Source organism: Mesocricetus auratus, unplaced genomic scaffold (assembly GCF_017639785.1).
Source record: "Mesocricetus auratus isolate SY011 unplaced genomic scaffold, BCM_Maur_2.0 Super-Scaffold_100707, whole genome shotgun sequence".
Taxonomy (NCBI): domain Eukaryota; kingdom Metazoa; phylum Chordata; class Mammalia; order Rodentia; family Cricetidae; genus Mesocricetus; species Mesocricetus auratus.
This window is the reverse complement of record NW_024429269.1, coordinates 11,932,608-11,947,500: the sequence shown is the minus strand read 5'-3', so window position 1 is coordinate 11,947,500 and position 14,893 is coordinate 11,932,608. Positions and strand designations below refer to the sequence as shown.

The 14,893-nt window shown below is 43.9% G+C and overlaps 1 long non-coding RNA gene across 1 annotated transcript; it reads left to right on the top strand.

The window, feature by feature from the left end:
- The first annotated feature begins 3,730 nt into the window (after positions 1–3,730).
- Positions 3,731–14,542, top strand: LOC121137875. The gene is made up of 3 exons (XR_005875145.1): positions 3,731–4,119; positions 9,255–9,324; positions 13,713–14,542. It is a non-coding gene; the product is annotated as an uncharacterized LOC121137875 (long non-coding RNA).
- The last annotated feature ends 351 nt before the right edge of the window (positions 14,543–14,893 follow it).

Here is a 14,893-nt window from a genome sequence, read left to right as displayed (position 1 = left end):
ATGTTACCTTAGGGCCAGGCCAATCCTGGTCCTAAGGCATTGTGTTTCCCTCAGTCATTCCTCCTAGACTCTTATCTTGAGCATTGTTTCTTAGTCAACAGGAACCCATCTTATAGATGAAGCCATATGTGCTTTGCAAAGAGCTTCAAAATAAACATGTCTTAAATTGTTGTGCACTTGGGACTGAGTTAATTGTTATCTGAATGCTTTTTCATCCCAAATTATTCTGTAATGTGACTAAAGTAACATTATCTGGGTCAGACTCTAGAAGTCGTTGTCCAGCTCCGGTTACAATAAAATCATGCTGAGCTGGGTTACACTCTTACCTCACCCTGATAGGTTTTTTTTTCTTTATCACCCTGACTGCTGTAAAGCCTGCAGGGGAATCACCACACCTGATGACCTGAGTTCAACTCCCAGGACACAAATGGCAGAAGAAAACAATCAAATTCTACAAGTTGTTTTCTGGGGGTCACAACATGTGCCATTGAACCCGCATGCCCCTGAAGGCTAAGACTGTAGATTGGCAGCAGAGCCTACATTACTTGAGCAAGACCCCAGGTTGGCTGGTTGGGTGACTGGATTTGAGACATAATCAAAATCTGTCATTGTCTGGCAGTTTCCACATTTTGAATTCTAAGCAGTGAGTTTGGATACACAGTTGTCACACCTTTGCTGACATTCCAGACATCTGTGCTGAAGTTCTAAAGCCCTTCCCCTTGTCTAGCTGAGCTGAAGATGGTCTCGGGCAGTCTTGGAAGCCACATATTAAAGGGAAAGCACCCTGTCCACAAAATGCTGCTGTCCCTGTGAGGGTGGGAAGAGGGTCCACACCCAAGTGCTGTCTTCACTTAATGCTAAGAAAAGTCTTCTCCCTCCCGCCTTGGTCTGCATGCATTTGGGATCTGTTTCTGTCTTGACTTAAGCATCTTGTACAATGACCAGCAGTTGCTTATATTTCTCTAATAGCTTACAAATTGTTTCACTGTGGTTATTGCTCATTGGCTGACTGGACACATGCATCCTCAGTGATCTTACTCCTTTGGGACCCCTTTTGAGGCTGCAAAAATTTCAATGCTATGTACGGTGAGGTCTTGCAAACTTGAGAGCCCGTTGCCAGCCTTCCTGGGAATCATGTGCCAAACTATGGAATTTTCCATTTCCTCATGCTAAGAGACCAGACCATACAGCTCTGTAGGCACAACGAGGGTTAAGAAAGAGAGCATTTATATTTATTTTCAAAATCTAGACTGCCTTGGGAAAGTCATGTCACCACAGCTTAATTCTAACTGGTGTCTTCTGAAGTTTTGGTACAAACATGCACTGATGAACAAATCTGGAAAAAAGTTTCCCTGTCTAAAGTTCAGGCTTATCCAAAAAATGTAGATAGCAATACCTTAGAACACACTTAGTGAACAAATACCCTAATCACAAGAAAAAGAACAACAAGAAGTAAGTTGGAAGATTAGGGGAAAAAAACCAGAAATTAGCATAAAGAAACAATGAGGGGCCACCCAGGGTGTAGATCTTTGGTAGAGCACTTGCCTAGCATACCAGGTCCTGGGTTTGAGTCACAGCACTGCAAAGGAAGGAACGGAAGGGAGGGGGAAAGAGGAAGGAAATGAGGGATGGGCGGACACAGGAAGGGAGAGATGGGGAGGAAGACAGAGAGATGAAGAAGGAAAAGAGGAAAAAAGGAAAAGGCAATGGTAGGAAAAACAGGGGGAGGGGCCCCAGGTGGCGGAGCCTGGAGACATTTCTGTTCCCAGATGGCACTCCTGGCCTGATTCTTTAAAGCTGCTGAGCTAATGAATGTCCCAAGACCTTTCACCCACTTTCCCTGCCATGAACATACCTGGGTGTGCAGTTTAACTACCTGGAATGCAACTTGAAACTAGTCTTGCAGCCTGCTTAACCCAGAGTGAAGTGCTGCCAAGGCCAGTAGAGGCTGAAGCGTGCAGGGGCTGTCCGCCCCAAGGCCAGTGCTGTCTGCCACCAAACAGACCAGAAGCCAGCACCCTGCCAGGGAATCTGTGGGCAGGCATCCAGGCCCTGGGCTGCCACTCCGACCCTGGCAAAGGCCGTTGTGGGCCAGGTGGAATCACACTGACTGTATTAGTGACCCAGATTGGGGCTGGATCAAACTTACCCGATCTAAATTGAGTCCAAGATCAGCCTCTGACGAACTGTAAAATAAAGGTCTGTTTTAGCTGAACCTCTTAGAAATCAAAAAGCCCTCAAGAGCCTTACGAGGTAACTATAATGCTAACACTCCAGTGCCCCGCCCCCAGACATACTGGATAGCTATAAGAAATTTCTAGGTTCTTCCCAAACTACATTATGTGGTTGTTAGCTCTATGAGAGGGAAACATGACATCTCCACAGGCCTCTCTGACCTTGTCCTTAGGTCATTACTACCACAGCTTGTTGGGGTGGGCTGTCTAAGATGAAATGTCTGGGGCTTTGGTTAATAGTCATTAATAATTACTGGCCATTAATAATTACTGCACACCACTATGATTACACAGTGGAGGTAAAATGTAGCACCCAAGCTTGCATATACAAGAAATTGTAACTACAGACTTCAGTCTTAGGACTTATTCCATTCTACCACACAGGTTCTGTGTGTTGTGTTCCAGTTGATTCTAGGAATTTGTAAATTTCTTTTCTGATTCCCTTAGTAACCCATAACATCATTTAATAACATTTTATTTATTCTCTATTAATTTGTGCATGTTCTGTAATTTCTATTACTATTGCCTTCTGGTTTTATTCCTTTCTCATCAGATACAATATCAAAAACTATTTCAATTTATTGGTATTTGTTAAGATTTATTTTATGTCCTCCAAATGTGGTTTATTTTTAAAGAACTCTCTATGGCTTTTGGGAAGAATGTTACACTGCAGAATTCAAAATACCCTGTGATGTCTATCAAGTCCACTTGATCTCTAACTCAGAGGTTTCTCTGTTTTGGGTTTGTTTTTTTGGGGTTTTTTTTTTTTTGGTTGTTGTGTTTTGTTTTTTGTTTGTTTTTCAAGACAGGGTTTCTCTGTAGCTTTGGAGGCTGTCCTGGCCTCCTGAATGCTGAGATTTCAGGCATGTGCCACCACCGCTTGGCTAAAGATTGATTTATTTATTATGTATACAGTGTTCTATCTACATATATGCCTGCAAGCCAGAGGAAGGTACCAGATCTCATTATAGATGATTGTGAGCCACTATGTGGCTGCTGGGAATTGAACTCAGGACCTCTGGAAGAGCAGTCTGAGCCCTTAACCTCTGAGCCATCTCTCCAGCCCCTCTGTTGTATTTTTATGTGGATGACTTGTCTGTTGGTGAAAATGGGGTATCAAAGCCATCTGTTATTATTGAGCCAATGTGATTCCTGGATATAAGAAACCCAAATGGGAGCAATCATTGTAGTTTAGAACCTCTTGTAAATATTGCCAGCATTTTTTAAGAATAGTCTGTCCCCTCCCCAGCTTCCTAATGAATAGAACTTGGGCTCACAGGAAATAGCCCATGGCAAAAAGGAAACATTCCACAATTAGATCACTTAACCCCCTCCCTCTGCGACCCTTTAACCTTGCCAACACCTGTTGCCTGCTTACCTTCAGTGGCCTGGTTACTAGGCAACGACCCCTCCCTCACTTTCCTGCATTCTTCTGCCCCATCCCCCTACCTCATTTCCCCTATTTAAGCCAGTATGAAACTCTCATTAAACGCAGCTCGATCGGTCATGCTGTCCTGCTGCCCATTTCTCTTGTGTTTCTTTTCTCTTTCATTCCAGGTTCCCACGGGCCCAGCCCCGTTGTGCCCTGCCGGTCGGGGCAGACTGATGCCCAATGAGAGGCTCGAAAGCCCTGTGAACCCCAGGAATGCTGCTCCATCCAGGGGGCAGGCCTGCCCACATGCACTGAGCCACCGCCGGAAACACCAGCTGGCAAAAGTCACCACACATTGTGAGACTTGCAGAGGTCGCCACTGCCTCTCTCGTCAGTGAGACAGATCGGCAAAGGTCACCACGGCTCCACACGGCTGTGAGAAGAACCTGCAGTAATCGCCACTGTTTTACCCGACCGGTGAGTCAGATCCGGAGGAATAACGCCGCAACACAGGTAGGCTTATGCCACGGGACAAGCATTTAAGTAAGCAAGATTTGTTCATTAAGGGACTCAAAAGAGTCTCTCAAGACACGAGGAGTAAGGGTTAAAATCAAGGATCTTAAAATATATGCTTAGAGCTATGAGACAGAAAAATTTTGGTCAGATGAGTGTATGTTTACTTCAGTATATTTTAATAGCCAGGAGAGCTGAAATAAAGCATAACTAAGTATAAAAAAAATTAGAGTTGTTTAAAGAATCCCTCCCTCTCGCAGAAGCCTCGCCACAGCTGTATCAGAGCTGCGCCAGGGCTTGGGGAAGGGAAAGGGAAAGTGCGACCGCGCATATGAGAAGGACAGCATAAAATGTCCGCCCCTGAAGCGGTTAGCAGAGACCTCCACCTACTAGGAGCAGCATTGAGTATCAGGACGGAGAGTCTTCACGTCCTTCATTTTAAACTAGAAATACAGAGAGGCAGAAACCTAGTGGTAAAATTCAACATAAGCTAAGAGGCTTAAAAGATTGATTGGAATCACTCTCATGGGAAATAAGAACTTTTCAAGTTTCCTCAGATCAGAAAAATGTTCCTTTGTCTAAGACAGCAGCAAGCATAGATCAGCCTAAGGTGCAAGCGCCCCTCAATTCACAGCCGGCAGCCACAGCAAGTCAGATGTCTCCAGTGAAGGTTAGTGTTTAAAAAAGCAGCAAACAAGCACAAGCACTCGGGAGGCAGAGGCAGGCGGATCTCTGTGAGTTCGAGGCCAGCCTGGTCTACAGAGCAAGTTCCAGGACAGGCTCCAAAACAATACAGAGAAACCCTGTCTTGAAAAAACCAAAAAAAAAAAAAAAAAAGCAGCAAACAAAATATAGAGCCCAAAACTTCCCTGTTTGTTATAAGTCGCTGGCTAAGAAAGGACAATACAAACACATAGATCAGCAATTAACTTTGAGATAGCAGTGTATAAGGAGATTGGCCCAGCTGCCAAGAGAACTCAGAACAAGCTTTCAGCCTCTAGGACACAGACTAGAAGCTTTAGAAAGAGCAGGCAAGGACCTGAGGAGTTATGCAGGCTTCACCAAAATAAGGGGAGATGCAGCTGTTAAACTTGTGACTGAGACAACTAGCTCATAAAAATGATAATACAACGTGCCAGGCCCAAAGGACAAGGCTAGGAAGGTCAAGGCCCAAACCCAGGAAGCTTGCAGCCTTGAGAGCTGCTGCCAGGGCTGACGCCCAGACAAACGTATAGAAAATGCTATTAATACAGCCAGTCAGAAACTGTTCTAAGACCTTATAGAGAAAAAAAGACAACATGGATACATTTGTATTTGTTCAAATTTTGGATGCTCATAATTCAAGAATTGGCTATAGTTATTGTGTTACAAGAAACTTCAATTAAAAAGTTTCATTTCAACTAACTAACTAATTATAACCTAGGCAAAAAGAGGGATGAGAGATGTGTGCTTGTTATGTATGTATGTATATATGGTATGGCCACACAGTGTGTATGAAATATGATTGTGAATGTACAAATGTGAACGACTCGGATTGCCTTAAATATGACTAAAAAGACTTAAATTACTTTGGATATAGTTAAAAAGAGCATCCAGTCAGTCAATGTCTTAACCAGAAAGATGAAAGATTTAAGCCTTCGGAGCCAGTCAATAGAAAACAGCAGAAGCCTACAGCATGGCCTAGGAACCAAAAATCTGTATGGATGATCCTATGGAGTTTAACAGAGGAGAGGATGTAGAGATCCTCCTAAATTTTTATGGTTAAGAAAGAAAATCTAAGAAACAGAAGTTAATACATGATTTGAAAAAAAGTTTTTACAGAGAACTGCCTCTTGGTCAGGCCCCACCCCCAAAGGTGTCAGTGTAGATGCAAATTAGGCCATGTCAGCTAAGGTGCAAATGAGGCCTTGCCAGCTAGTGAGAACTCCACCAGTTAGATTGGAAAAGACTGCTCACAGACTTTGAGTAATTTTCAAAAGTTATTTGGGACATATGCTATATTCTAATAGAAATTAAACCTCAATTTAGAGAATTAAAAAAGATAGTTTACAATCGTTTGAGTGATTTTCAGAAATTGTTGAGAAATAATTCAATGGCTATGTCCTTTTTTAAAACCCTTAAGTGAGATCCTAAAAGAAAATAGTGATGCCAATTCACCTGGACGGTTGACTAAAGAAGGTAACAAGGCCTAGTGTTAGAAAGTATAGTATGGCATCAGCAGCCGTTTTATTAACAATACAAAACCATGGGAAGCTTATGCTGTTTCCCCCAGCCAAAGTGTTACATTCTTATTTTAAAACAGCAGCCTGTATAGAGCAAAAATACCATATGGAGTCTGGGAGAGATTTTGACAGAGAACAAAGTATAAAATTTGTGCCAGGTTTGCGGATTCCCGGAGACTAACCTGGGGAGTCGAACAAGGTCACGGGGTCTGTCAGTTATCCCCTGGGCCAGGGAATCTTTACAACTGGCAGAGGACCTTTGTGACCAACAATTAGCAAGGGAAAGTTAACAGGAATGGTGGACAGTTGGGGCTCTGGCACTCCTGATTTAAGGAGTTAAATCTTCCTTTACCATTAAAAGTTCCCTCTCTATATATAGATTTAGGGCTCAGGTTTTTAAACTTTTATTAATTTTATTTTCTGATGCCTCAATACATGTTATGTATACCAAGAAACAAGTTGATTGATTGTTTCAAAGCAGTGATTCATGAAAAATTGCTTTTGCTCAATTTTCAGGAAGAATTGATAATTCGTTTACAGTTCATAGGTTGTTACAGATTGAGCTAATACATCCTTTTATATTCTCCAAAATAGTTTAAAAAATAGTCCTATAAAAAAAGGGCTGTGATAGTTTTCACTAAGGGTTGTTCTAAAGGAAGAACAGCTTATGGTATAGATGGTAAGAAATATGTGGAGCAAACAACTCTGGTTTCAGCTCAGATAGTCAAGTTATGAGCTGTTAACAGTGGTTTTTCAACTCCTAGTAAATGATTCATTTTAATTGTATACTGACAATCATTATGGTTTTAAAGCTCTTCAAATAATAAAGACAGTTCAGTGCATTGGAACTAACAATGATCAGGTTAAAATATTATTTAAGCAAATTCAAAATGCAATTGCCATGTTTTATGGGTAACATAAGAGCTCATTCAAACCTTCCCAGCCCAAATTGGTCACTTTGTCTCTGGTAAAGATAGCTCTGCAGTCCTATAATTTTCATCATCAAAATAACAAAAGTCTAAGAAAGCAATTTGGTTTAACTAGAGAGACTGCTTGTTAAAATTATCAAACAACGAGGTGTGCCCACAATATTTATCTGTAACTAATTTAGAAATTAACCCTAGAGGCCTACTTCCTAATCATTTATGACAAATGGATGATTACTCATGTTACAGAATTTGACAAGTTAAGATATGTACACATGGCAGTTGATAGGTATTCAGGTTTTTTGATGGCCGCTGCACAAACTAAAAAAGTCACCAAGCATGGGATAAGTCACTGTTTAAAATGTTTTGCTTACATGGGAGTTCCAAAAGTGATAAATAAAAAAAAAAAAGACAAAAGGTCTGGATATTCTAATAAGGCATTCAGCTATTTTGTACTCAATAAAAAAACTGATCACAATAGGTATTCCTTATAATCCTCAAGGAATTGTGGAGCATGCTCATAGCTCCTTAAGAATATAACTTCTTGTGGGAACACCAGACCTTGAGCAGAGACCCACTTCCCCTTCTGCCTGGGAGTAGGCAGCTGTAGACAATGTTTGGTAAAAACATGTTTACTAAAAACGATACAATAAGTTCCTGGAAAAGGCCTTCCCACGGAAACCGCCCTGACCTCGACCTTGTCTAAAGACTAACCGCACCTTCAAAAACCCACACACATCCACCTCTGGTGTCAGAACAGAACCAGCCAGGGTAGAGGAGAGAGCAGAAGCTTCTCTGGTGGGAGCTTTTCTGAGGAGGTTTTCTTGAACCTTTTTTGGAGCCTGTTTAAAGTTTTCTTTACATCATTGAACAAGTCTCTGTGTTGTCAATCCCCGACACCCTCCGCACGTTCTCGGACACAGGCCGCGCAGCAGACGTGACACTTCTAAACTTCTATACATGTGGAAATGGAATGGCTTATTCCATGTTGCCTACAAATTGGACAGGATTATGTGTATTAGCCACCCTTCTCTCAGATGTAGAGTTTATTCCAGGAAGGGAGCCCATAGATTATCTTATTCCTAGACATAAGAGAGCCATCTAATTCATCCCCTTGTTAGAGGGACTTGGAGTATCCGGGGCCTTAGCCACCAGCTCTGCAGGCATGGGAGTAGTCTTTGTCTCCACATGATGCATTAAATCATGCACTCTTCATTTAAAATTTTTTAAATGTGGATGCCAATAAACAATCTGCTACAGACAGATTCTGGCATGATGGAACTCGAGTGACTTTTGCCCGGGTTAGATGGAGACATTCATGCATTAGGCAATGGAAAAGACCCAATTTGGGGCTGAGGGAAAGATTAATGGAACAGAGAAAAACTGGACCCAAAACCATGGAAGCCTAACCAAGCCAGTTCCAGTGAAATATGCTGAACCAGTGTTCCTGACTCTGTACAGCCCCTTCCCCCACCCAGTTTCCAAATTTCCCCAACCCATTCCCACCTCTACAGTGTCACCCTGTCTCCTGATAACGCTTCTCTATACCTAAGCCCTGATGACGTACCTGGTGGGCCTGTCAGGATGGCCTTACCACTGACATTTACTAACCCTCCTAAATTCTGCCCCTATGTTTTACATTTTAGTTAAATTAGTTCCACGCCTTAACTATTATTCTAAAACAAGATGTGCTTTTGGGGCTGGGAGCCGCAGGAGCAGGCACCAGGATTTCATTCCTTGTGCTCTCAAACAAGGAGGAATCTGCACAGCCCTTAAAGAGGAATGCTGCTTCTATACAGATCACAGGAGTGACAATAGACAGTATGGCCCAGGAACAGGAGCTAGGCTGGTTCCAAAATTGGTTCTCAGCCTCACTCTTGCTTACCACCCTATTCCCTTCCATTTTAGGATGCCAGCAGGCTTTTTAATTTTGCTCGCATTTGGCCCTCGGGCCATCAAGAGGTTAACTGACTTTGTCTGCCAACAGATGGACTCCCTGACAGCAAAGCCTACCCAAAGTCACTATCACAGACTTGACCTCGAGGATCCTGGTCATGGTAAGCCTTTAAAAGGTGACACCCCACAATCAAGGGGACCACTTCCCAGGGAGACCTCCTTCTGCTATTGACCGACGTGCACCGCCAAAGGTGCCTACACTGGGCGTCATTGGGGTATAACTGGCTGCAAGAAGGTCAATGTCATAAAAACCCTTCCCTCCACAAAAGGACATCGTGATGGGCCTAAGCAAGTTTGCCTACAAAGGCTGGGTTAGGGTGCTCCAGGATATGTGTCACAATACCACACAGGAAGACCAGGATCCCTGCTCCCACTCGTGGTGAGATAGTGTCAAGAGCTCACCTTCTAACTTGGAAAAAAAAAGGGAGGAATTGTTGGGAGTGGTCATGGTTATTTAGAATCTCTTGTAAATATTGCCAGCATTTTTTAAGAATAGTCTGTCCCCTCCCCAGCTTCCTAATGAATAGAACCTGGGCTCACAGGAAACAGCCCATGGCAAAAAGGAAACATTCCACGATTAGATCACTTAACCCCCTCCCTCTGAGACCCTTTAACCTTGCCAACACCTGTTGCCTGCTTAATTTCAGTGGCCTGGTTACTAGGCAACGACCCCTCCCTTGCTGTCCTGCATTCTTCTGCCCCATCCCCCTACCTCATTTCCCCTATTTAAGCCAGTATGAAACTCTCATTAAACGCAGCTCAATCAGCCATGCTGTCCTGCTGCCCATCTCTCTCATGTTTCTTGTCTCGTTCATTCCAGGTTCCCATGGGCCCAGCCTCGTTGTGCCCTGCTGGTCGGGGCACAAACCCTCTGTTCTTAGAATTGATAAATATTTTCTGTAGGGTAGCAAGATGTAAGACTAAATACAATGGTAGCTTTTCTGTGCCCACAATAGGCACATTGCAAAAGAATTCCATGTGCAATAACTTTATGACCTAGGAATAATCCTAACTGAGGAAGTGGAAGAAATCTACAATGGAAATTTTAAAATTGAAGAAGACAATGGAAGATGGATATTCATGGAGGGGCACATGAGTAAAATTTATATACAAAAGTCCTTGGACAGTCCATCTAACCCCAAGAAAATAAGACAACGCTGAAGGAATCACAATCTCTAATCCCAAAATACACTACTGTACTCTGTAGTGACTACAGAGACATAGTCACAAACACAGACTGTATTGGCAATTGTGCTTCCATGTGGTGTGTGTGTGTGTGTGTGTGTGTGTGTGTGTGTACAATCCTCAGATAAATCAGTGGGATGCAGCCAGTTGAATTTTGACAAAGTTTTCAAAGACATGCACTGAAAAGAAGGACAGCCCTTTGAGATGGTGCTGGGGGAAGTGGGTACCCACATTTAGAAGAGTGAAAGTAGGCAACTATCTCTCATACTGACACAGAAATCCATTCAAAATGGGTCAAAAAGTCTTATTTACTCTAAGACCCGAGGCTCTGATGCTGCTGGGAAATAGAGGGAAAATAATTCAAGATTTATTATGGGCAAAGACTTTCTGCAAGGAGCTCAAATAAGTGCATGACTGATGAAATTGAAAAACTTCTGTGCAACTAAAATGCTTGGAAAAAAAGAGGAGGCCTCTCTGTGGAAAAACGATAAAGGACCTTTGCCAGCTGTCCTGTCAGATGATTAACATCTAGCATGTATAGAGAACCACAAAAACTAAACAATGAAATCCATAGAAGAGCTAATGAAAGTTGAAGTACAAATGGTCAATAAACACGAAACTTTCCCCATTATCTTTAGTTAGCAAGTTGCTGCAAATTCAAGTCACACTGAGATTCTATCCTACCCCAGTCAAAATGGCTTTTGGAAAGAAAACCAGCAGTTGATAAGGATGTGGGGGAGAGAGGTGGTATAAGCTGCTTGTGGGAGTGCTAACTGATCTGGCCACCACGGAAATCAGTTTCCTCAAAAAACTAAAAATACGCCAGGCAGTGGTGGTGCATGCCTTTAATCCCAGCCCTTGGGAGGCAGAGCCAGAGGCCGGCAGATTTCTATGAGCTCAAGACCAGCCATGTCTACAGAGCTACTTCCCAGGGCAGGCTCCAAAGCTACAGAGAAACCCTGCCTCAAAAAACTTAAAAAAAAAAAAAAAGCCTAAAAATAGAGCTACAGTATAGCCCAGCTATGCCATCCGGAGGGCACAGCCAAAGATTACTGTCACTGTAGCACAGAGACACTTGTGCATTGGTGTTTCTCATTGCTCTGTTCACAACAGCAAAGTAATGAAAATCAGCCAGGGTGAGCATTAAAAAGGTAAAGAAAATGATACAAACAAGGAACATAGTTTAATTCAGCCACAAAGAAGAATGAAATTATGCCATCTTGGGAAAAGCTATGCAAGTGGATAGCATCATTACTAAGTGAAATACACAAGACTCAGAAAGAAACACCATGTTTTCTCTACTTTGCGGATCCTCTATTTGACATGAACACATAAAACGATTTTGTAAAGATATGACATGAAAGTAAAAAGGAGACTAGAAGGAAAGAGACCAGTGGGAGGGGCAAAGGGGTCAAAAGAGAGAACGTGGGAAGACTAATATGATCAAGGGACACAATAGCCTGAAAGAAATTGTCTTTATAAAACCCAGCACTGTGTACAAGGAATATACACCAATAAAAAAGAAAAGGAAAAAAATGATGTTAGGATTGAGGAAAAGCAGGGTAAACATTCATTATCTTCAAATGATCATCTTGTTTATACAGACCACAGAGCCAAACCACAGCGGTCTGCCTGTGTCAGCTCTGGCCACTGGTCTCATTCGGCCGGAGACAGGGCTTCAAAGGCCAAGGGAGCTGTTATTCAGGCTCCTTCGGCCCTCCAACCCTTCCTGCTGCTGCATTTCCTCCTCCTCCCAGGACCACTGTCAACTCCTCACAGTCAGATGAGAAAAGAAGCTGGAGAACCGTCGGCTCTGCACTGAAGCATCCCTGAAGGTTGAGCTGGCTTGGTACTTTGGAAGGAAGAAGATTGTAGCATCCCAGCCAGATCAAACTGTTGAGGTGGAGGCGTAGGGACTAGCGTATAGAACCCATATGTCCACGGTCTCTGGATAGGGCGCTCCCGCCCTTCCCTCAGAAGCCAGAGTCTCACCACACCGCTCTTGTTGGTAGTAGGGTCCTGGCGCCTCCAGATTCCCGCCTGTCTGGGAACTGGGACCCCGAAAACTCCGCCCTGACCTTGCTGCCCGAGCCACTGGCACCTCCCCAACCCCAACCCTGCCTGCCCAACCCCCTCCTACGGGGCCACATGTTACCTTCAGTGGCCCACATCCTCTCATTCCTCCCCCTATCCGCCTCTTCCCCCTCCAGGACAAAGATCGAATAACAACTTCCTCCTCCTTACCCCTTCCTTTTTTCTCCTTCCCCCTACCCGCCCACCCTATACCTCCGTGTCCCCCTCTACCTATATGTGACCTAGCCTCCCCAGCGGGAGCCACAGTCCTAACCACCCATTTCATTTCTCAGTTAGCACCAGATATTAAAAAGCAATGAAGAAAGGCTGAGGCGGGTCCCCAAACTCCCATACAGAAATAGGTTTAAAATGGCTTTTTAAGTTTTCAATGCCCGAAAACAAGCAGCGGAGTCCTCCCGAAAGACAAGGTCATGCTCCAAGCCCAAGCCTTAGCGGCTGCCCTGAGGCCACAAGCAGTACTAGGGAAGCCGACCCCCATGAGACTCCATCCTGATGGAGCTCAACCCAAGTCAACTCCACCAGGAGCCCTCAACAAAAGTGGGCAGCATAGGATGGTCGTTTGCTAAGACTTTGCCTGGGCCTTCAGCCGCCAACGAGGTCATGCCTCATCTGCCATCAGCTTGGAGACTGGAAATCAGAATACCCCGGTGCTGGCTCATCCTCTATGCCATGCCACGGAGGTGCAGCCTCACCAACACCGGCAGCTGAGAGTGTGCCAGCCTTAGAGCTGCTCAGCCTGGCAGAGGACTTGGTGACTCTCATTGCCCTGTCCAAGCCTAGGGTAACAGGTAGCAGGTGAATCCATTACACTTTTCTTTTGGACATGGGAGTTACCTATTCTGTTTTGACCTCTCACTTGGGTCCCACAGTTCCCTCTGCAGTTCCTGTCAGGGGCATGGATGGGACCCCCTCCTCCCCGTTTCAGTAAAACCTGGGCCTGCTTTAGCTGAAAAAGCTGTCTCACTTGTGCTCATTGGCTTATGCCTCAGATCTGATAACATTTGATGATTATGGTACCGATAGCTCATTAGTTCATTAAGTTAAGTTAAAATACAGACAGGTGCGCCTCTTTTACAGGCTTCATAAGTCAGGAATTAATTAACAGGCTTCAGAGGTTCAGAGTTTTAAATTTCCTCTGGTTGTCTTCTGAAAGGGTTCATGCCTTTAACCTTTAACACCAAGACGTAAGTCTGATCCAACTGTCTTACAGATACCTGCAACTTCCTGGGAGAAGTTCTTCTATATCAAGAAATCTGGTCTGATAAAAACAGTCTCCAGAGTCCATTTTTACCCCACCCATTTTCGAGAATATCTTGCTGGTTCACTCCTCCTTCCTGGGCCAAGATCAACCCACAGAGGGTCCTCCAGATAATGTCAGCACCTGCACCAAGCTCCTAGGACATCCTTGCTGGTACCACTTCTCCAGGCTCAAGGGGGCACCTCTTCAGGATACTTGGTCTGTTCAGGAACTGGGACCCTCCCATTTTCAAAGATGCCACAAAAAAAAGGGCCTATTTGGTCTTTTTCCTGACACATTAACCTTTGTCAGTATGATTAGAGCCAATGATAGCAATCTATTTTTTTTTCTCCTTGCAACCTGTCCTGTCTACCTCAAGGAATAATTGTCACCTAAGTTTTCCAGCATTGGCAGCTAACCAGATGCTTCTCCACCCACACCTTCGGCTGAGCACGAACCCACAAACTCCTGACTCTCCCCCTCCCCACATCATCCCTTGTCAGCAGAAAGAAGCCAGACATGAACCAGTGTCCATACACCCAAAGAGTCTGGGATGTTATTATGGAAGTCCCACCCAAGCCCCCCTCACTCATCTCCTTCCAAACCCTGCTGCATCTCATAAAACCTGTCAAATGATGACCCCTCCCCCCAGAGATGCTCAAGACCACTCCCACAGGGTATTTAAACTGCATCCCAGAAACTAGACTGGTGGGTTTTCCAGTCTCCCTTTCCTGTCTCCTCTCTGGGGAACTGAAAGGCCATCCAGCTCTGTATCCATTAAACGTGGACTTTTTCTAATTCGATTTGATTTAGTCTGATTTGGATTGCTGCATCGGCAGAGAGGCTAATTGGGGTGTATATACTTTTCACACACTAAGATGTGAAAAGTTAAAAATGAGGGCAGCCTATCATTTCTGGGTCTTGTTCCTCAAAAGGGGGACTGCATAAGAACACTGGACCTTGTGCACAGTTCACATACTATACACATCTGACCTTGCTGATGCCACTCTCCTGCAGGTTGGAATCCATATTAACACAAACTTTATGGGAACACAAAATAAAATTCTATTTTAGGAATATGATTAGCTCATAAGGAAAATACAAAGTCTAGTTGTAAGTAAATATATTCGGGGAACATTTTGCCCTTCCTTGCA